The 22,337-nt window shown below is 24.9% G+C and overlaps 2 protein-coding genes across 5 annotated transcripts in view; one reads left to right on the top strand and one right to left on the bottom strand.

The window, feature by feature from the left end:
- LOC122505008 (frizzled-2-like) overlaps positions 1-22,337 on the bottom strand; it is a 446,077-nt gene that overhangs the window by 388,553 nt on the left and 35,187 nt on the right. The window lies entirely within an intron of this gene.
- The window catches only part of LOC122505011 (kelch-like protein 17), a 46,991-nt gene continuing 42,502 nt past the window's right edge, over positions 17,849-22,337 (top strand). The window contains exon 1 of one of the 2 annotated variants that reach the window (XM_043616414.1): positions 17,849-18,447. The gene's annotated coding sequence lies outside the window, so the exon portion shown is untranslated. The remainder of the gene's footprint in view (positions 18,448-22,337) is intronic. The other variant, XM_043616415.1, reaches the window with a different exon arrangement.

A 22,337-nucleotide genomic window follows, 5' to 3' on the forward strand; every position in this document is an offset into this window, starting at 1 on the left:
TGTTAATAAACAATTGATTTTGTTGTTGCCTATTGTTCACTAGATGTTTATTTACAAGAATTTTTATTAATTAAATAATTTTGGCAAAATTACTAGTCAAAATACTCCATCCGCCAAATAGCAGACAATCGAATTTTCGAGTTTTGCGAAGCTAAGAGCTTTAAAAAATTAAATTGTTAATAAACAATTGATTTTGTTGTTGCCTATTGTTCACTAGATGTTTATTTACAAGAATTTTTATTAATTAAATAATTTTGGCAAAATTACTAGTCAAAATACTCCATCCGCCAATTAGCAGACAATCGAATTTTCGAGTTTTGCGAAGCTAAGAGCTTTAAAAAATTAAATTGTTAATAAACAATTGATTTTGTTGTTGCCTATTGTTCACTAGATGTTTATTTACAAGAATTTTTATTAATTAAATAATTTTGGCAAAATAACTAGTCAGAATACTCCATCCGCCAATTAGCAGACAATCGAATTTTCGAGTTTTGCGAAGCTAAGAGCTTTAAAAAATTAAATTGTTAAAAAACAATTGATTTTGTTGATGCCTATTGTTTATTAGAAGTTTATTTACATGAATTTTACTCAGTAAAATAATTTTGGCAAAATTACTAGTCAAAATACTCCATCCGCCAATTAGCAGACAATCGAATTTTCGAGTTTTGCGAAGCTAAGAGCTTTAAAAAATTAAATTGTTAATAAACAATTGATTTTGTTGTTGCCTATTGTTCACTAGATAATTATTTACAAGAATTTTTATTAATTAAATAATTTTGGCAAAATTACTAGTCAAAATACTCCATCCGCCAATTAGCAGACAATCGAATTTTCGAGTTTTGCGAAGCTAAGAGCTTTAAAAAATTAAATTGTTAATAAACAATTGATTTTGTTGTTGCCTATTGTTTACTAGAAGTTTATTTACATGAATTTTACTCAGTAAAATAATTTTGGCAAAATTACTAGTCAAAATACTCCATCCGCCAATTAGCAGACAATCAAATTTTCGAGTTTTGCGAAGCTAAGAGCTTTAAAAAATTAAATTGTTAATAAACAATTGATTTTGTTGTTGCCTATTATTCACTAGATGTTTATTTACAAGATTTTCGTTTATTAAAATAATTTTGGCAAAATTACTAGTCAAAATACTCCATCCGCCAATTAGCAGACAATCGATTTTTCGAGTTTTGCGAAGCTAAGAGCTTTAAAAAATTAAATTGTTAATAAACAATTGATTTTGTTGTTGCCTTTGTTCACTAGATGTTTATTTACAAGAATTTCGTTTATTAAAATAATTTTGGCAAAATTACTAGTCAAAATACTCCATCCGCCAATTAGCAGACAATCGAATTTTCGAGTTTTCGAAGCTAAGAGCTTTAAAAATTAATTGTTAATAAACAATTGATTTTGTTGTTGCCTATTGTTTACTAGATGTTTATTTACAAGAATTTATTCAGTAAATAATTTTGGCAAAATTACTAGTCAAAATACTCCATCCGCCAATTAGCAGACAATCGAATTTTCGAGTTTTCGAAGCTAAGAGCTTTAAAAAATTAAATTGTTAATAAACAATTGATTTGTTGTTGCCTGTTGTTACTAGATGTTATTTACAGATTCTTCAGTAAAATAATTTTGGCAAAATTACTAGTCAAAATACTCCATCCGCCAATTAGCAGACAATCGAATTTTCGAGTTTGCGAAGCTAAGAGCTTTAAAAAATTAATTGTTAATAAACAATTGATTTTGTTGTTGCCTATTGTTTACTAGATGTTTATTTACATGAATTTTACTCAGTAAAATAATTTTGGCAAAATTACTAGTCAAAATACTCCATCCGCCAATTAGCAGACAATCGAATTTTCGAGTTTTGCGAAGCTAAGAGCTTTAAAAATTAAATTGTTAATAAACAATTGATTTTGTTGTTGCCTATTGTTCATTAGATGTTTATTTACAAGAATTTCTTTAGTAAAATAATTTTGGCAAAATTACTAGTCAAAATACTCCATCCGCCAATTAGCAGACAATCGAATTTTCGAGTTTTCGAAGCTAAGAGCTTTAAAAATTAAATTGTTAATAAACAATTGATTTTGTTGTTGCCTATTGTTATTAGATGTTTATTACAAGAATTTCTTCAGTAAAATAATTTTGGCAAAATTACTAGTCAAAATACTCCATCCGCCAATTAGCAGACAATCGAATTTTCGAGTTTTGCGAAGCTAAGAGCTTTAAAAATTAAATTGTTAATAAACAATTGATTTTGTTGTTGCCTATTGTTTATTAGATGTTTATTTACAAGAATTTACTTCAGTAAATAATTTTGGCAAAATTACTAGTCAAAATACTCCATCCGCCAATTAGCAGACAATCGAATTTTCGAGTTTTGCGAAGCTAAGAGCTTTAAAAAATTAAATTGTTAAAAAACAATTGATTTTGTTGATGCCTATTGTTTATTAGATGTTTATTTACAAGAATTTTTATTAATTAAATAATTTTGGCAAAACTACTAGTCAAAATACTCCATCCGCCAATTAGCAGACAATCGAATTTTCGAGTTTTGCGAAGCTAAGAGCTTTAAAAAATTAAATTGTTAAGAAACAATTGATTTTGTTGTTGCCTATTGTTCACTAGATGTTTATTTACAAGAATTTCGTTTATTAAAATAATTTTGGCAAAATTACTAGTCAAAATACTCCATCCGCCAATTAGCAGACAATCGAATTTTCGAGTTTTGCGAAGCTAAGAGCTTTAAAAAATTAAATTGTTAATAAACAATTGATTTTGTTGTTGCCTATTGTTCACTAGATGTTTATTTACAAGAATTTCGTTTATTAAAATAATTTTGGCAAAATTACTAGTCAAAATACTCCATCCGCCAATTAGCAGACAATCGAATTTTCGAGTTTTGCGAAGCTAAGAGCTTTAAAAAATTAAATTGTTAAAAAACAATTGATTTTGTTGTTGCCTATTGTTCACTAGATGATTATCTACAAGAATTTTTATTAATTAAATAATTTTGGCAAAACTACTAGTCAAAATACTCCATCCGCCAATTAGCAGACAATCGAATTTTCGAGTTTTGCGAAGCTAAGAGCTTTAAAAAATTAAATTGTTAATAAACAATTCATTTTGTTGTTGCCTATCGTTCACTAGATGTTTATTTACAAGAATTTCGTTTATTAAAATAATTTTGGCAAAATTACTAGTCAAAATACTCCATCCGCCAATTAGCAGACAATCGATTTTTCGAGTTTTTAAGAGCTTTAAAAAATTAAATTGTTAATAAACAATTGATTTTGTTGTTGCCTATTGTTTACTAGATGTTTATTTACAAGATTTTCGTTTATTAAAATAATTTTGGCAAAATTACTAGTCAAAATACTCCATCCGCCAATTAGCAGACAATCGAATTTTCGAGTTTTGCGAAGCTAAGAGCTTTAAAATGTAAATTGTTAAGAAACAATTGATTTTGTTGTTGCCTATTGTTTACTAGAAGTTTATTAACATGAATTTTACTCAATAAAATAATTTTGGCAAAATTACTAGTCAAAATACTCCATCCGACAATTAGCAGCCAATCGAATTTTTGAGTTTTGCGAAGCTAAGAGCTTTAAAAAATTAAATTGTTAATAAACAATTGACTTTGTTGTTGCCTATTGTTTACTAGAAGTTTATTAACATGAATTTTACTCAATAAAATAATTTTGGCAAAATTACTAGTCAAAATACTCCATCCGCCAATTAGCAGACAATCGATTTTTCGAGTTTTGCGAAGCTAAGAGCTTTAAAAAATTAAATTGTTAATAAACAATTGATTTTGTTGTTCCCTATTGTTCACTAGATGTTTATTTACAAGATTTTCGTTTATTAAAATAATTTTGGCAAAATTACTAGTCAAAATACTCCATCCGCCAATTAGCAGACAATCGATTTTTCGAGTTTTGCGAAGCTAAGAGCTTTAAAAAATTAAATTGTTAATAAACAATTGATTTTGTTGTTGCCTATTGTTTACTAGAAGTTTATTAACATGAATTTTACTCAATAAAATAATTTTGGCAAAATTACTAGTCAAAATACTCCATCCGCCAATTAGCAGACAATCGAATTTTCGAGTTTTGCGAAGCTAAGAGCTTTAAAAAATTAAATTGTTAAAAAACAATTGATTTTGTTGTTGCCTATTGTTCACTAGATGATTATCTACAAGAATTTTTATTAATTAAATAATTTTGGCAAAATTACTAGTCAAAATACTCCATCCGCCAATTAGCAGACAATCGAATTTTCGAGTTTTGCGAAGCTAAGAGCTTTAAAAAATTAAATTGTTAATAAACAATTGACTTTGTTGTTGCCTATTGTTAACTAGAAGTTTATTAACATGAATTTTACTCAATAAAATAATTTTGGCAAAATTACTAGTCAAAATACTCCATCCGCCAATTAGCAGACAATCGAATTTTCGAGTTTTGCGAAGCTAAGAGCTTTAAAAAATTAAATTGTTAATAAACAATTGATTTCAAGATTTTCGTTTATTAAAATAATTTTGGCAAAATTACTAGTCAAAATACTCCATCCGCCAATTAGCAGACAATCGAATTTTCGAGTTTTGCGAAGCTAAGAGCTTTAAAAAATTAAATTGTTAATAAACAATTGATTTTGTTGTTGCCTATTGTTTACTAGAAGTTTATTTACATGAATTTTACTCAGTAAAATAATTTTGGCAAAATTACTAGTCAAAATACTCCATCCGCCAATTAGCAGACAATCGAATTTTCGAGTTTTGCGAAGCTAAGAGCTTTAAAAAATTAAATTGTTAATAAACAATTGACTTTGTTGTTGCCTATTGTTTACTAGAAGTTTATTAACATGAATTTTACTCAATAAAATAATTTTGGCAAAATTACTAGTCAAAATACTCCATCCGCCAATTAGCAGACAATCGAATTTTCGAGTTTTTCGAAGCTAAGAGCTTTAAAAAATTCAATTGTTAATAAACAATTGATTTTGTTGTTGCCTATTGTTTATTAGATGTTTATTTACAAGAATTTATTAGTAAATAATTTTGGCAAAATTACTAGTCAAAATACTCCATCCGCCAATTAGCAGACAATCGAATTTTCGAGTTTTGCGAAGCTAAGAGCTTTAAAAAATTAAATTGTTAATAAACAATTGATTTTGTTGTTGCCTATTGTTTATTAGATGTTTATTTACAAGAATTTCTTCCAGTAATAATTTTGGCAAAATTACTAGTCAAAATACTCCATCCGCCAATTAGCAGACAATCGAATTTTCGAGTTTTCGAAGCTAAGAGCTTTAAAAAATTCAATTGTTAATAAACAATTGATTTTGTTGTTGCCTGTTGTTACTAGATGTTTATTTACAAGAATTTCTTTCAGTAAAATAATTTTGGCAAAATTACTAGTCAAAATACTCCATCCGCCAATTAGCAGACAATCGAATTTTCGAGTTTTGCGAAGCTAAGAGCTTTAAAAAATTAAATTGTTAAAAAACAATTGATTTTGTTGATGCCTATTGTTTATTAGATGTTTATTTACAAGAATTTCGTTTATTAAAATAATTTTGGCAAAATTACTAGTCAAAATACTCCATCCGCCAATTAGCAGACAATCGAATTTTCGAGTTTTGCGAAGCTAAGAGCTTTAAAAAATTAAATTGTTAATAAACAATTGATTTTGTTGTTGCCTATTGTTTACTAGAAGTTTATTTATATGAAATTTACTCAATAAAATAATTTTGGCAAAATTACTAGTCAAAATACTCCATCCGCCAATTAGCAGACAATCGATTTTTCGAGTTTTTAAGAGCTTTAAAAAATTAAATTGTTAATAAACAATTGATTTTGTTGTTGCCTATTGTTCACTAGATGTTTATTTACAAGATTTTCGTTTATTAAAATAATTTTGGCAAAATTACTAGTCAAAATACTCCATCCGCCAATTAGCAGACAATCGATTTTTCGAGTTTTGCGAAGCTAAGAGCTTTAAAAAATTAAATTGTTAATAAACAATTGATTTTGTTGTTGCCTATTGTTTACTAGATAATTATTTACAAGAATTTTTATTAATTAAATAATTTTAGCAAAACTACTAGTCAAAATACTCCATCCGCCAATTAGCAGACAATCGAATTTTCGAGTTTTGCGAAGCTAAGAGCTTTAAAAAATTAAATTGTTAATAAACAATTCATTTTGTTGTTGCCTATCGTTCACTAGATGTTTATTTACAAGAATTTTGTTTATTAAAATAATTTTGGCAAAATTACTAGTCAAAATACTCCATCCGCCAATTAGCAGACAATCGAATTTTCGAGTTTTGCGAAGCTAAGAGCTTTAAAAAATTAAATTGTCAAGAAACAATTGATTTTGTTGTTGCCTATTGTTCACTAGATGTTTATTTACAAGAATTTCGTTTATTAAAATAATTTTGGCAAAATTACTAGTCAAAATACTCCATCCGCCAATTAGCAGACAATCGAATTTTCGAGTTTTGCGAAGCTAAGAGCTTTAAAAAATTAAATTGTTAATAAACAATTGATTTTGTTGTTGCCTATTGTTCACTAGATGTTTATTTACAAGAATTTCGTTTATTAAAATAATTTTGGCAAAATTACTAGTCAAAATACTCCATCCGCCAATTAGCAGACAATCGAATTTTCGAGTTTTGCGAAGCTAAGAGCTTTAAAAAATTAAATTGTTAAAAAACAATTAATTTTGTTGTTGCCTATTGTTCACTAGATGATTATCTACAAGAATTTTTATTAATTAAATAATTTTGGCAAAACTACTAGTCAAAATACTCCATCCGCCAATTAGCAGACAATCGAATTTTCGAGTTTTGCGAAGCTAAGAGCTTTAAAAAATTAAATTGTTAATAAACAATTCATTTTGTTGTTGCCTATCGTTCACTAGATGTTTATTTACAAGAATTTCGTTTATTAAAATAATTTTGGCAAAATTACTAGTCAAAATACTCCATCCGCCAATTAGCAGACAATCGAATTTTCGAGTTTTGCGAAGCTAAGAGCTTTAAAAAATTAAATTGTTAAAAAACAATTAATTTTGTTGTTGCCTATTGTTCACTAGATGATTATCTACAAGAAATTTTATTAATTAAATAATTTTGGCAAAACTACTAGTCAAAATACTCCATCCGCCAATTAGCAGACAATCGAATTTTCGAGTTTTGCGAAGCTAAGAGCTTTAAAAAATTAAATTGTTAAAAAACAATTGATTTTGTTGTTGCCTATTGTTCACTAGATGATTATCTACAAGAATTTTTATTAATTAAATAATTTTGGCAAAACTACTAGTCAAAATACTCCATCCGCCAATTAGCAGACAATTGAATTTTCGAGTTTTGCGAAGCTAAGAGCTTTAAAAAATTAAATTGTTAAAAAACAATTGATTTTGTTGATGCCTATTGTTTATTAGATGTTTATTTACAAGAATTTTTATTAATTAAATAATTTTGGCAAAACTACTAGTCAAAATACTCCATCCGCCAATTAGCAGACAATCGATTTTTCGAGTTTTGCGAAGCTAAGAGCTTTAAAAAATTAAATTGTTAATAAACAATTGATTTTGTTGTTGCCTATTGTTTACTAGATGTTTATTTACATGAATTTTACTCAGTAAAATAATTTTGGCAAAATTACTAGTCAAATTACTCCATCCGCCAATTAGCAGACAATCGAATTTTCGAGTTTTGCGAAGCTAAGAGTTTTAAAAAATTAAATTGTTAATAAACAATTGATTTGTATGTTAAATTATGTTTGTAGAATATTTGTATTTAACTATATAGTGAAAGAAATTATCGCGAAAAAGAAAGATTGAAGAATTGATCATTTCGTATTATTCAGTTGCGACGCCTATGGATTTGTTAGGCATCTGGCGGATCGCTAGCATCACAGCACCGTCTGATAGCGTTCGGGTGAGGGTTCTACTACTTAAGAATTGCAAGAAAATACTTTATTCTTCAGGATTGAGTAGGGCTTAGTCCCTACTAGAACTCAGGTGATTTTCAGATTATTAGAATATTTAAATTTGGAAGAAATAAATTTTTACAAGATCCGAGTGTCACACAAAACTTAAAAGAAATTCTTCAAAACATTCAATTATTGTAAACATTTTTAATTGCGCACCGGTTAAAGTTTTAAGTCCCTAAAATTGTCTCTCATATTTAAAATATTAATTTTTAACTATATGTATTATGTCCCTGAAATTAGCGTCAACGCTTAGCGAAAAAAACAATTTTTTTTGAACTTTTTAGAGATGAAAATGTCGCTAATTTTACTTTTTTTTCATTCACCTTATCGAAGTGAAAAATATGTTCAAGGTACTTTTCTTAACCTAAAATCTCAAAATAAAAACGGTGAATATTTTTTATTTTTGCGAAAGAAACTTCAGAGGCCTAAGTTTGTGGGTTAGGTGTAGCAGGGGAAAGAAGGAGATCGCAGCGGCTGCGCGAAACTTTTTTCCCCGGCGTCACTACTTTTTTCCCCTCTTACGTCATCTATCCTATAAACTTCGATTTTAAACCCGCTTCGCATGTCAAGAACTTGGAAAATTACCAATAGAAATTTTTCCTTTTGTACGATTTTGTTTTCTGTTAACCGAATAAAGTTTAAAAATATTCAAATTCGGAAAAGGGCAAATCCAAATTAAATATCAGATTCAAACCATTCATTTTAAAGATTTTCTCATCACTAAAAACCTCGCGTGCACAAAATAGCCCCGCTTGACTTTACAGACTTTTTTTTGTGCGCCTCTTTTTTCTAATAGATAAAAACCCATTTTCGGTTTAGCAATTATATAGATGAATAAAATTAAATTGTCACTCCTGAAAAGCGTAACATTCATAATTCAATACGTAGGAAAATGTCATTACAGTAGCGTTTCGGCGAAAGCAATACGCTATGTCGAATCGCGATGTGATTTCGAAAGCGAGTGTTTACTCTGTTGAATGTAAAATTTCAATTAACCGTGTGCCACGACTCGATTTGATTATCGAACTCGGGGGGCTTGATTACCGATTCAATTGTTGTAACGAATGCGAAGAGGAGCTTGCATCTATTTGCCTCATCCATATACACAGCAGCTTGCATATATACCCCTACAAAGGCTTATTCTTCAGAGTAATCCTCCTGAACCATCTTTTATGTACTTCACCATCCGATCACCTTTCTCTCAATCAATTAAAGGCTTCGCACCACTTTGTCAACTTTGAAAAATCGATTTTTCTTTCACGCGGAGTCAAACACCTCAAAAATGTTGTTCGAAAATTTTAGAAAGATCCGAGTTCTCTGAATATGTTTTTTGCAACACTAACATATAAAGTTCACCTAAAAATAAAGTTTTATTTTAACACCAAAATGGATTAAATTATTTATTTTTGTATTTAGTAATAACTGAATTCTCGTAGAATTTTCTAATAAAAATTGATTTGAAAATGAATTTCAGTTAAAATTATAAATAATAATTGAATATTAAAAGCATTATAGCGTGAATTGTTATAGAAATAATTGAATTTTTAGTGTTAGGAAAAAAGTCAAAATTTTGTCTGAAAATCAGGGAAAAACAAAATTTAATTTTTGTGCCAACGCTGATAATTTTTGTAAATTTTTGTAAAAGAATAAAAGAGGTAAAAAAGAGTGATATTTTCATCTATAAAAATCCGAAATAAATACAATTTTTGACGCTGATTATCGACACTAACTTTAGCGTCGATAATCAAGCCTTTCTTCCAGATACCCTTAACTCTTAATGTCAATATTCTAGTTTTAAAAAAGCTTTTAGGACAATTTGAAAATAGAAAAAAACTGAATGGCTTCTCTGTATATAAAAATTAATCCACCCGCTTCCGGATTATCCGATATACATATATATATATAGAAAGTACATAGTGCAAGTCAAGAGTGAGAGAGAGAGAGAGGGAGTGAGAGAGTTGATTGGAGGAATTTTGAGTCGCTCATTTTCCAGGAACGATGCAATGTCTGACAGTAATTGTCGCGGAAAGATCGCTTAATGGCCCTCGAGAAGCACACCATCGCATTACGCGAATTTGCGGTAGGAACGCAGGTACATATACCGACACCTAACGAAATTGTCGCATTACGCCGTTTAGCGTCATACCCATGAGTGTTATGGGCTGACAGTATTCTATGGGAGAAGTTTCACAAGCGAGGGTTGAATTTTCTGTTAAAGTTACCATCTTTGCTCACTCAATTCCCTAACTGACTTTCTCAAGATCACTGCAGAAATAGAGCAATTATCTTCTCTCGGAAAATATATATACGTGCGTGTGAATAAAGTCCCTATTTGCGAATACAATATCTACCAAGAGAACAATCTCCAAGTCATGAAATTTACTTTTAATTGTTGCTAAAAGAATTTGACCATTTTTTAACATTTTTTTCTTCTTTTCTTTTATTTTTCTTTGCTCTCTCTTTCTTCCTTTCTTCTTTTTTTCTCTTTTAAGCCCTTTTTGCTTTTTCTCTTATTTCTTTTTAAATTCACATTTTTCTATTTTTGCAGTCTTTCTATTTTCTTTTTTTTTGGAATTCATCCACTTTTTTATTTCAGGCCTCAAACTCACGAGACTATTGATATTTTTTTGAAAATTTTTCCACCTCATACAACTATTTGCCTAAATAAATTACTAATGAGACTTATTTCGTTAAAAAATCCACTAATAAACAAAAATATAACCAGTCCGAGTCAAATAAGAGAACAATTTACTCAAAACTATAAATTAAATTTAAAAAAAAAATCGACTTGGAGTTATCGATTTCTTCATGTTTTATAATAATTAAAGACGACCGAGTGATAAAATCATTTACAATTCAATTATTATTTTCAAGAATTTTTAACTAAAATTCTATTCTTTAAATCGATTACTTTTAATAATTTTCGAAAAAGTTCTTTGACAACTTTCAAATCCATTTGTTTGTAATAATCAATTTTACCAAATTTCAATTATTCGTAAATCATTAATTAAATAAATATTTTAAAATAAAAACTTCAAATAATATTAAAAAATTCAATTAAACTTTTTCAAAACAATTAATTTCAAAATTCAATTATTTTTAAAAATTCACGCTATATTGCTTTTAATATTTCAATTATTATCTAAAATTTTAACTGAAATTCATTTTTAAATCAATTTTTATTAGAAAATTCTACTAGAATTCAATTATTTAAATACAAAAATAAATAATTTATTGAATAATTGAATGTTTCATTACATTCAATTCCAAAAAAGAATCGGTATCAACAAATTTTCAAATAATTGAATTCTATCAACGAATTTTAATAAAATTTTTAAGAATAATTACAATTTTCGATAAATTTGATTAAAATTGTATTAAAAATAATTGAAATCCTGCAATGAGTTTTATTATTTGTGAAAATAATTGAATCCCTAATAAAAATTTTAATATACTTTTGACCAATATTTCATTTTTACGAAGAAAATTATTACTCTTAAGAAAATAATTTAATTTTTGCAATAGTTTTGTAACTTTTACAAAATTGAATTTTTTTATCGTGTTTTGAACTAAACATCTTCTATGAATCTATTATTTTTAATAATTTTTAAAAAAGTTCTTTAAAAATTTTCAAATTTATTTGTTTACAATTCCATTTTACAAAATTTCAATTATTCGTAAATTCATCAATTAAATATATATTAGAAAATAAAAACTTTAAATAATTTCAAAAAAAAATCCGCAATTAAAATTTCTCAAAAAAAAAAAAAATTAATTCCACAGAATTATTAGTTAAAAATACGAAAAATTGAGATTTCCAAAGATTTTAATTTGAAACTTTTCCAAAATTCAATTATTTCTAAAAATTCACGCCATATTGCTTTTAAGATTCTATTATTATCTGAAATTTTAACTGAAATTCATGTTTAAATAAATTTTAATTAGAAAGTTCTACTAGAATTCAATTATTTAAATAAAAAAAAGTGAATAATTGAATTTTTCTTAAAATTTAATTCCCATAATGAATTTTATCAACAAATTTTTAAATAATTGAATTCATTCGACGAATTTTAATAAAATTTTAAAAAATAATTACATTTTTCGAGAAATACAATTGTATTAAAAATAAATGAAATTCTGCGATGAGTTTTATTATTTGTGAAATTAATTAAAACAATGTACAAAATTTTATTATTTATGAAAATAATTTAATCTTTTGCAAAAATTTTATTATTTATGAAAATAATTGAATGATTGCGAAGAAATTTATAAGAAATTTGCAAATAATTGAATTCCGGTGAAATTTTTATTATTTTATGAAAACAATTAAAGGTTTGCGTAGAATTTTATTAAATTCATTTTAAATAAATTGAAATTTTTCGACGAATTTTAATAAAATTTTTAAAAATAATTACATTTTTCGAGAAATTCGATTAAAATTGTATTAAAAATAATTGAAACTCTGCAATAAGTTTTATTATTTATAAAAATAATTTAATTATTGAGAAGAATTTTATTATTTACGAAAATAATTGAATCCCTGTAAAAACTTTATTATTTATCAAAAAAAATTGAATGATTGCAAAGAAATTTTTAAGAAATTTGCAAATAATTAAATTCCTATGAAATTTTTATTATTTTATGAAAATAATTAAGTTTGCGTAGAATTTTATTAAATTTTTTTTTAAATAATTGAATTCTAAATTAAACAAATTTTATTAAAATAGTAGATATTAAAAATCATTGAATTGAGGAAAATTTTTGAAAATAATTGAAAATTTTCCAAGAATTTTATTAATATTTTTGAAAATAATTGAATTTTGGAGAAGAATTTTATTATTTCTAAAGATAATTGAAATTTTGACGAGAATTTAAAAAGATTTTTGAACATAATTGAACATAATTGAATTCCTGTTAAGAATTTTATTACTTTTGAAAATAATTGAATTTCTGCAATTATTCGTAATTTCTATAAAATTCTCCAAATTATAACGTACAATTTACAAACATTTCATCTTTTCTTAATCAAATTACGAAATTTACGGACATTTAAAAAAAATGACTTTTACGGACTTTTACGGGATTTACGGACCTAGTTCGAGCCCTGACCATTTTGTCCCTCAATAAATTATTCATTATTATTAAAAAATAAAAATTAAATATTAAAGAAAAGTTTATTTTCAATATTTTCATAGAAATAGCAATTAAAATCCAATTTGAATTTCAATTTTTGATTAGTAAAAACACAATTTCTCTAGTTTTTAGTTATAACACACTAAATGCATCGTTGCGTAATGGCCGCTTGGAAATTTTTTGTCATTAAGAATTGAAAATTCTTTTTTTTTTGTAATCTAATGCGACTAAAGCGACTCTTTTGTTCTATAGAATTGCTCCGAGGTGTGTCATCCTATTATCATCTTCATAGCAACAGAATCATTATTTTTTCTCTCCCTCCCCCTTTTTTTCTTCTTTCTTCGTATTTTTCTTTTTCCCCTTCTTCTATCTTTTCCTCTATCATTTTATCATCTACTTTTATTCCTTATTCTTAATCTTCATTTCTGAAGTATCATCCTCGTAATCAACTTTTTTCGTTTTTCTTTTCTTTTTCTTCCTTTTACCGCCGTTTCTTATCTTTTTTACAAAAGGGACTCTACAAAATAATTATCATTTTTTCCTTTTTATTATGTTGCTTGGGTTATGTCTACTGTTTTCTTTTATTTATCTTCTTTTCTAAACTGTGATCAATTCTTTTCTGTTTCTTCTTCTTCTGGAAAACAAGAATGTAAAAAAAACGTTTCTTTTGAAACGTATCTAAAATTTTATCTTAAATTGTATAATAAAACTTTTTTACTCTTTAACAAAACTTAATGTTTAAAATCATTCTGACATGTGTCGCAACTCTGGGAAAATTTACTCCGGATGTATAGTGAAAGTTGCAAAGCGCAGAAATTCGAGACAGTTGCTTTAGTAGTTTGTGAATAGTAATAATTCTTCTATACTTATTTCTTGTTTAAAAATTATTGTATCGTATTAGAATTCTAAAATTAGAATTATCTACCTTGCAGTTTTCGGAGGATGTTAAATTACTGATTGCTATGCATCGAAAGTTCTACTGATTCAGATTAATTTTTAAAATAGTTGTATCCGAACTTTCTTTCTCTTATTATACTTTTCAGCAATTTAATATTTCATGAAAATCTGTTAGGTAACAATTGACTGAAATTTTAAAACTCTTTATATTTTTTTTAAAATTGAAAATTCGTTGGATTTTATAGAAATACTTTTTAGAGTTATTTGGAAGTTTTAAATTAAATCTCTTTATACTACAGGGTTGCCACAAATATTTAATTTTGTTTTTCCCTGATTATTACTTAATTTCAAACTTTATAAAATACTTACGAACTTTAATAAAATTTTGAGTTATTCCACAAACCGGTTTTTGAGATTTAGTAGTCTCAATATCAATTTTTTCCATTTCGACACGTTTTCTCATAAAATGTAGAATATTTATTAAAATTTCCACTCAACTTATTGAAATCTCTTAAAAATCTTCTTCCAGTATATGAAATTTTATAAAAGTATTTTTCAATTTAAATATTCCTGAGGTTAGAGTCGACATTACACTACAAGAAAAAATATTTTTATTCAAATAACCACGTATACTTGTCTATTATCAAATAATAATTATTAACTTGAATCAAATAATATTTATTTAAATCAATTAAATAGTACACACATTACAAGTTATATCTGAAATAGATTTCGTTAAAATTACCAAAGAAAAATAATAAAAGTATATTTTTCGACTCAAAAGTAAAATTTTTCTATTTTTCTTCTACGAATTTCTATTTTCCTTCTTTTTTTTTATCAAAAACACCAGTTATGCATTTTGGTCCATTATCATTCTTACTGGAATGTGGATTGGTATGCCCATCGAAACAACCAAAGGATCCATGTATGGAGCGACCAATAATGTGGGGATAATGCCGTTAATACTCCCGCTAATGCGTTTAATTTTCGACGCATTATGGATCTCAATTTCGAGCGCAAAGCGCCAGTTATACGCGCGTTTAAAGAACAAAAAAAAAAATTTTACGCGAAATTAATTTTTACTACATCATAAAAAATTCTCCCTTTAGAAACCATAAAAAATATATTTCATGTTACACGCGCGAAGAAATTTTATGAGAATGTATACTTAATTCTTTATAAATTAAAAAAAGAAAAAAAAATAAAATGGAAAAATTTTATAAAAGAATTTTTCATTCGCACCTAAAAAATTTATTTCTTTAAAATGTACCACTGTACTGTATATCGATCTGTTGAATATTTCAAGAATCTAGAAATCACTTCTGTGATTATTTTTACCATCTTCCGATTCTCGTTACCTGATGAACCGATTTTGTTTTACCTGCCGTCGGTATTTTACTTTAGGATTATTTTTGATATTTTAGTTCAAAAAATTGAATATAAAAATTTATGTATTCAAATACTTAACTTCCGTTTCATTTTTCAAATTCTTAATTTAAATAAAAAAATTACTTTTCAAAATTTTGCGCTGAAAAATTTTTTTTTTAAACAACTATTTGAAATTATTAAATAAATATTTTCTGGAATCAAATAATTTTTATATATAAACTAAATAAAATTTATTTTAACCAATACTTTTTGTTTTTAAATCCAACAAAAGTTAATTTAAAGATATTTTAATTTAATTGAAAACATCATTTAATTTTAAAATACGAGAAAAGTCATTTGACACTAATAAATGTTTATTTGATCTAAATTCATATTTATTTAATAATAAACAAGTTTTCATTAATTATTTTCTTAGTAATATCAAAAAATGTAAAATTCGAAAAAATGGAAATTTGAACCTTAAACCAAAAAGAAATGTTTTATTTGAACTAAGTATAATATATTTGTGTTAAATAAATGTAAATTTGTCTCAAAGACATCTTATTTGTTCCAAATAAAAATTGTATTGTTAGAAAAAAATTTTCTTTGGCAAAAATAATTTATTTATTCATAATTTATTTGAAACAAAAAAATTTATTTGAACCACATAATACATAATTGATTTATTAAATATTAATTCAGACTGACCCAAAGAACAAGTAATTGAATTGAACAAAACAAACATTTGTTTGAATTGAACGAAATAATATTTATTTTAACCAAGTACAATAATTTTGAACCAAATAAAATATATTTGAATAATTTCATTAAATAATAACTAAACAGTATTTCTTTGAACCTAATATTATTTATTTGAATGATTAAAATTTATTAAAATGAACCAAATAATATTTATATGACCCAAATAACATTTATTTAAACTAACAATAATATATTTGGACCAATAATATTTATTTAAATTGGAAAAAATTATATTTATTTGATCCAAATACAATATACCTACTTAACATAAATAAAATTTATTTGAATTGAAACAAATAATATTCATTTGAACCAAATTCAATAAATATGAACCAAACAGAATTTATTTTAATAATCTAATTAAATAATAACGAAATAATGTTTAGTTGAACTGAATAAAATTTATTTAATTTTAAATTGATCCAAATAATATTTCTGTGAAGTGAACCAAATAAAATTTAATTCAATAGAACTAAATAATATTTATTTGAAACAAACACAATAAATTTGAATCAAACAACATTTATTTCAACAATTAAATTGAATAATAATCAAATCAAATTTATTTGCATTGAACCAAATAATATTTAATTGAATCAAGTAAATTTTATTTCAATAATTTAATTGAATAATTACCAAAGAATATTTATTTAAATCAAATATAATATTTGATTGAACCAAGTAAATTTTATTTCAAAAATTTAGTTGAATAATTACTAAATAATGTTTATTTTAATTAAATAAAATTTACTTAAACTGATTCAAATAATATTTATTTGAACTAAATACAATTTTTTTAAATTGAACCAAAAAAAATTCATTTGAACTGAATGAAATATTATTCATTTGAACCAAATAAAATTTGAATTAAATCAAATAATATTTTCTTGACCCAAATATAATTTAATTCAAATGAACCAAATAAAATTTATTTGAATTGAACCAAATTAATTTGTATTTAAATAATTTAATTGAATAATAACCAAAGAATATTTATTTCAATCAAGTAAAATTTATCTAAATTCAACCAAATAATATTTATTTTAACTGAACCAAATAATATTTATTTCATTCAAATTAAATTTATTTAAACTGAACCAAATAATATTTCTGCGAACCGAATAATACTTATTTTAAACAAATATAATAAATTTCTTAACCAAATAAATTTTATTTGAATCATTAAAATTTATTTAAATTTAACCAAATACAATATATTTATTTATTTGAACATAAACATATTTATTTATTTGGACCAATGAAATTTATTCGAATTTAGCAATCAATCCAATTAAAATTTTCTATTCTTCTTCCCTGCCTCCTTTTTTTATTTCTTCTAAATAGATAATTTCACATTATATCCGCAAAAATATTTAAAAAAATAAAAAACTAAAAACCACAATTTTCCAAAAGAAAAAAAAAAGGAATCCCCTTTTTTCTCTCTCGGTCTCTATTTAAAATCACATTATTTGGGGGGAAATTTGGCGAAAAACTAGAGAGCATTTTTACAGAGTAAACGTAAATGCAGTGTAATACGATCAAAGGAGGAGAGGATCCTTGGATCCTTTTGATGGTGCTCCGGCGAGGATGTGGCAACAACGGGCAACCAATGATCTTGTGGGAGCACTGGCCAGAAGAAGAAAAAGTCTAAAGCTAAACACCTGAGAGAAGAGAGCCGCCGAGAGTGAGTCTGGTTTTCGAGAGAACAGTGAACAGGAATATTTTTCGACTCTTTAATTTCCTTCCGCGTTCATGACTTAAAATATCACACATCACGTATCATTTCAAACCGGTATAATAGCGCTCTCACACAATCTCATAATCGTGATTCACTCTTTGTTGACACTAATTCGATTTGTTGTGATTTCATCGAAAATTTTACTTTTCGCTAAATCACACACACACACACACGTATATATCTATATAACGTTGAAACGTTTTTATTATATATAGAGACTCTTCAAAAGTATATTCTCAAACATTTCTCCTCGCGTACAGTTGTGTTCTCGCGCTCCGAAAAATCAGGCAAAAATTATTCGGTTTTGAAGGAAAAAAGGAAAAGAAATTGTTTATTATTTTATTGTATGTCTTGTGTTTGGAATTTTATTTTCGTTAAATTTTCTGAATTCAAAATTTTAATAAAAGTTTTTTGTAACTTTAGAAGTTTGTTGTTTAAATATTGCTTGAAAACGCTCGAATGAAATCGTTTATTGAAAAGTGTAAAACGTGTTTGACAAGTCTGCTCAGTACCTGGGGATAGGGTTTTATGGAGTTATTAATGGACTAAAGGTAAATATTTTACGAAAGATCTTTTAATAGTTCATTTAATAGAACTATAAATTAATTTAAAAGTTTAGAAAATTTTTTTTTTAATATTTAACTTTGTTGAGATTTTTTCCTTTTAGTAGATAAGTTGCAATAATCATAAAACATTTCACTATAACTGCTAAATGTCTAAACGTCTAAAGTTTAAAAAATTTTAAATTTACTATTACATTAAATTGTTGAATTTAAAAAATAAATCTTTATATTGAAGAAACATTTATTTGACTCAAATAAACGTTACTTTTCTCTTATCGAATAAATGTTTATCTAATTTTTATCATTAATGTCAATTACAGTCAATTAAATGATAGTTGCTTTAAATATAGAAATTATTGGTTCAAATAAATTAAATTTAAATAAAAATTATATGATTCAAGTACTTATTTGATAATAAACTTATTATCAAATAAATATTTGAATCAAATAAAATAAGTACTTGAATAATCGGTTATTTAAATCAAATTCTTTTTCAGTAAATTTATTTTTAATAATTATAATTTTTTAATATTTGTACTATTACCAATTTCTATTTAAACGTTATAAAAAATTAATTATATTCGCTGAAAGTTTAATTTTATTTAAAGAATAGTTGAAAGAATTTACAAGAAAACAAAATAATTAATAAAATAAGCAAAGTAGTTATTAAATATTAATAAATAATTAAATTATTACTCACAATTTTATAAACAAAATAAATAAGAAATATTTATTTATTTAGAAATAATAAATTCCTATACATAATTATAAATAAAAATAAAAAAAATAAACATAAATAAATATAATTTATAATAAATGCTGTTGCAGTATAATCAAATTTTTCTAAAAATAAATACTAGCAAATACAAATTGAAGATAATTCAATGTCATTTATTTTGCAAGTTTATCATTCTTGAAGAATATCAAGACACATGTACTTTCAGTTTACAATCGTAATTTATTAAAATTAAGGTAGGTCGTCTGCAATGATCCTTACCAAAATTTATAATAAATACAATTTGGAAAGATTTCAAGTAATGTAAATTTATTTTTTATTTATTATTTATCATTGTGTTTACTAAGATAGAAGAATATATAAAATTTGCAAGCATTGCTATTGAATTTTTCAATTCTTTAAGTTAAAGGTTTTCTACTTTTTTACAAATCCATATACACGTAAATAAATAAAAAAAAAAATTATTACTCAACTAATTCAAATTTTTTAAAAATTTCGTGAAATTAATTCCTTTTTTAAATATAAATAAATACATAATAATAATAACTAAATTAATTCAGTAATTTATTCAGTAATGACTATTTTAATAAATTAAAATCATAATTAATAAGTTGATATTTTTATTATCGCGTTTTAAATTTGAATATTATTACGAAATATAGTTTTTCATTTTTCATAAATTATTTTATAAATAAGTAAATAATTAATTTGCATTATGCTCCATTTCATTAGAGTAACTTTTCAAAACATTTGAGCATAAAAAAAAATTCATTCATTTGAACATTCAAAACTTTAGGGAAATAGTATTTTGATAAATTAATGATAAATATTAAAATAGTAGATATTGAAAATCATTGAAATTAGAAAAATTTTTGAAAATAATTAAATTAGGACAAGAATTTTTTTGCCATTTACGAAAATAATTGAACTTTGGAGAAGAATTTTGTTATTTATAAAGATAATTGGGATTTTTACGAGAATTTTTTACAAATTTTGAACACAGTTGAATTTTATTTATTTATTTATTTTTTTTAAATGATTGAATTTCTGAAATTATTTGTAATTTCTCCAAAATTGAATTTTTTTAGTGTTTTCAACAAAAATTTAAATTTTTAAATTCCATTATTTTTAAAATTGCTAATTTAATTAAAGAAAGGCAGGAAGAAGTTAGCCGCGCGAATTGTTACTATTTAATTTATAATTAACATTTTGACGAATTAAAATAATTATTAATCTCAAAATATGAATTAGTAGATTTCTACTAATTAAAGAATTGCGGATTCCTTTACTAGCTATTCAAATAGACAGAATTTTACTAATTTTTAGTAGAACACAAATAATAAAAAATAATAATAATAATAATAATAATAATAATAATAATAATAATAATAATAATAATAATAATAATAATAATAATAATACAAAATAATAAAAAACTAATCAAGCAATGATTAATTATAAAAATAATAGTTTTTTTTACTACAAATTGTAAATTGTTATTAATTTCTATTTTTATTCATTTTTATTCTATCTATTCATAAATTCTTATTATTTAATTGGTAAACGAAATTTTTGGCTTATTTTTATCAATTTTCTCTTATTTTGAAAAATTGGCATATTTTTATAAAACTCACTTCTTTAGACGAATTGATTGTTGAGGATTTACTCACCTGTAACAAAAAAATGAAATTAATTATTTGTTTGGAATTAAAAAAATTACGACTTAATTTAAATAAAAAAAAAAAATTTACTAAAGCTTCGAATGTTCAAATGAGTGACAATTTTTCTACTTATTTGGAATTTAACAGAAAATGTTTCTTTTCCTTATTGTAAAAGTTAATTTTTAACTAACTAAATTTATAATTTGGGTTGAATACTTAAAACTTTAAGGAAATAAAAAAAATTTTGTACACTTTGATTTTGTTTAAAAATTGTTTTCTATAACTAAAAATAAGTTTATGTTTACTATTTTTCATTAAAAATTTAACTAAAAAGTGAATTTTTGTTTCTCTTAATCGTGGAGAGAAAAGGAAAAATATATAAGAAGTAGAAGTAAAATGAATATAAATAAATAATAGATACCTAATAACAACAATTTCCACTAATTTTTAGAAAAATTATACAATATTGTATTTAGTAGTTTTCAATTTATTTACTTTTTTATTTTTCCTTTCTCATTTTATTTTATTTACTACTTTCTTTATTGCCTCCTCATAGAGGAAGGATTGAATTTATTAATTATCATTTTCTTTTAATTTTTATTTATCAAAATAATTAAATCCAAACTGTAATTTATAATTAAAAAAAAACTTCAAAAATAATGTTGCATATTTATCAAATTAATGACCCAATAACCAAAACTTCATTGACAGTATATTAAATCCAAATGGCAAATTTCCTCCAGTGTAATATTTGCGTAAATTTCAATTACAATCTCGGATAATACAATAAATATAAATATAAACTCCATAAATGTCGCTCTTGTCATTTTAACGGGCTAATTTTAATAAAACACGACGCAGATAACTGATAATATATAAACACGATACGATATTGCATATTAAACCATATAAATTCATCGAGAGAAATTGTATCAATTTTTAGAAAACCAGATTTCCACGCAAATCTAAATTCTATCAAAAATATTTCTGCAAATATCCGATTGCTTTTTAACTATATATCTATAAAAAAAAAACTCTTCGCACACACGGTGCAGGATTATTTTTCCCCTACAAAAGTACCTGCAAAACGTGCGAACAGACACAAAGATAAAAAAAGGAAGAAAAAAGCAAAAAAAAAAGTCAAACTGATAAAACGGAAGCAAAATTTTCGTTGGACACACTCTTCCTTCATTTGTATATATATAGGAGGTCGCGCACAATCGACGGATGGTGCGTTCGAAAACTATACAAAACCAAACTAATTAAAAGGGAATCAAGCGTCGCTTGCTGTGTTATACAGATCAGGCGAGTGAGGGCTTGCTTGTTTCCGCATGGATGGGCAAATCAAATATTAATCGTGCAATTAGCGCCAATTGTACTTTAATCGGTTTTGTTTTTTCAGTTTGAAAATGAATGGTCGACGGATGGTGTGACAAGAATTTCTAGGGGGGGGGGGGGGTGGGAGTTATAACGTCGACACG

Source organism: Leptopilina heterotoma, unplaced genomic scaffold, assembly GCF_015476425.1.
Source record: "Leptopilina heterotoma isolate Lh14 unplaced genomic scaffold, ASM1547642v1 Lhet_33, whole genome shotgun sequence".
Lineage (NCBI taxonomy): Eukaryota > Metazoa > Arthropoda > Insecta > Hymenoptera > Figitidae > Leptopilina > Leptopilina heterotoma.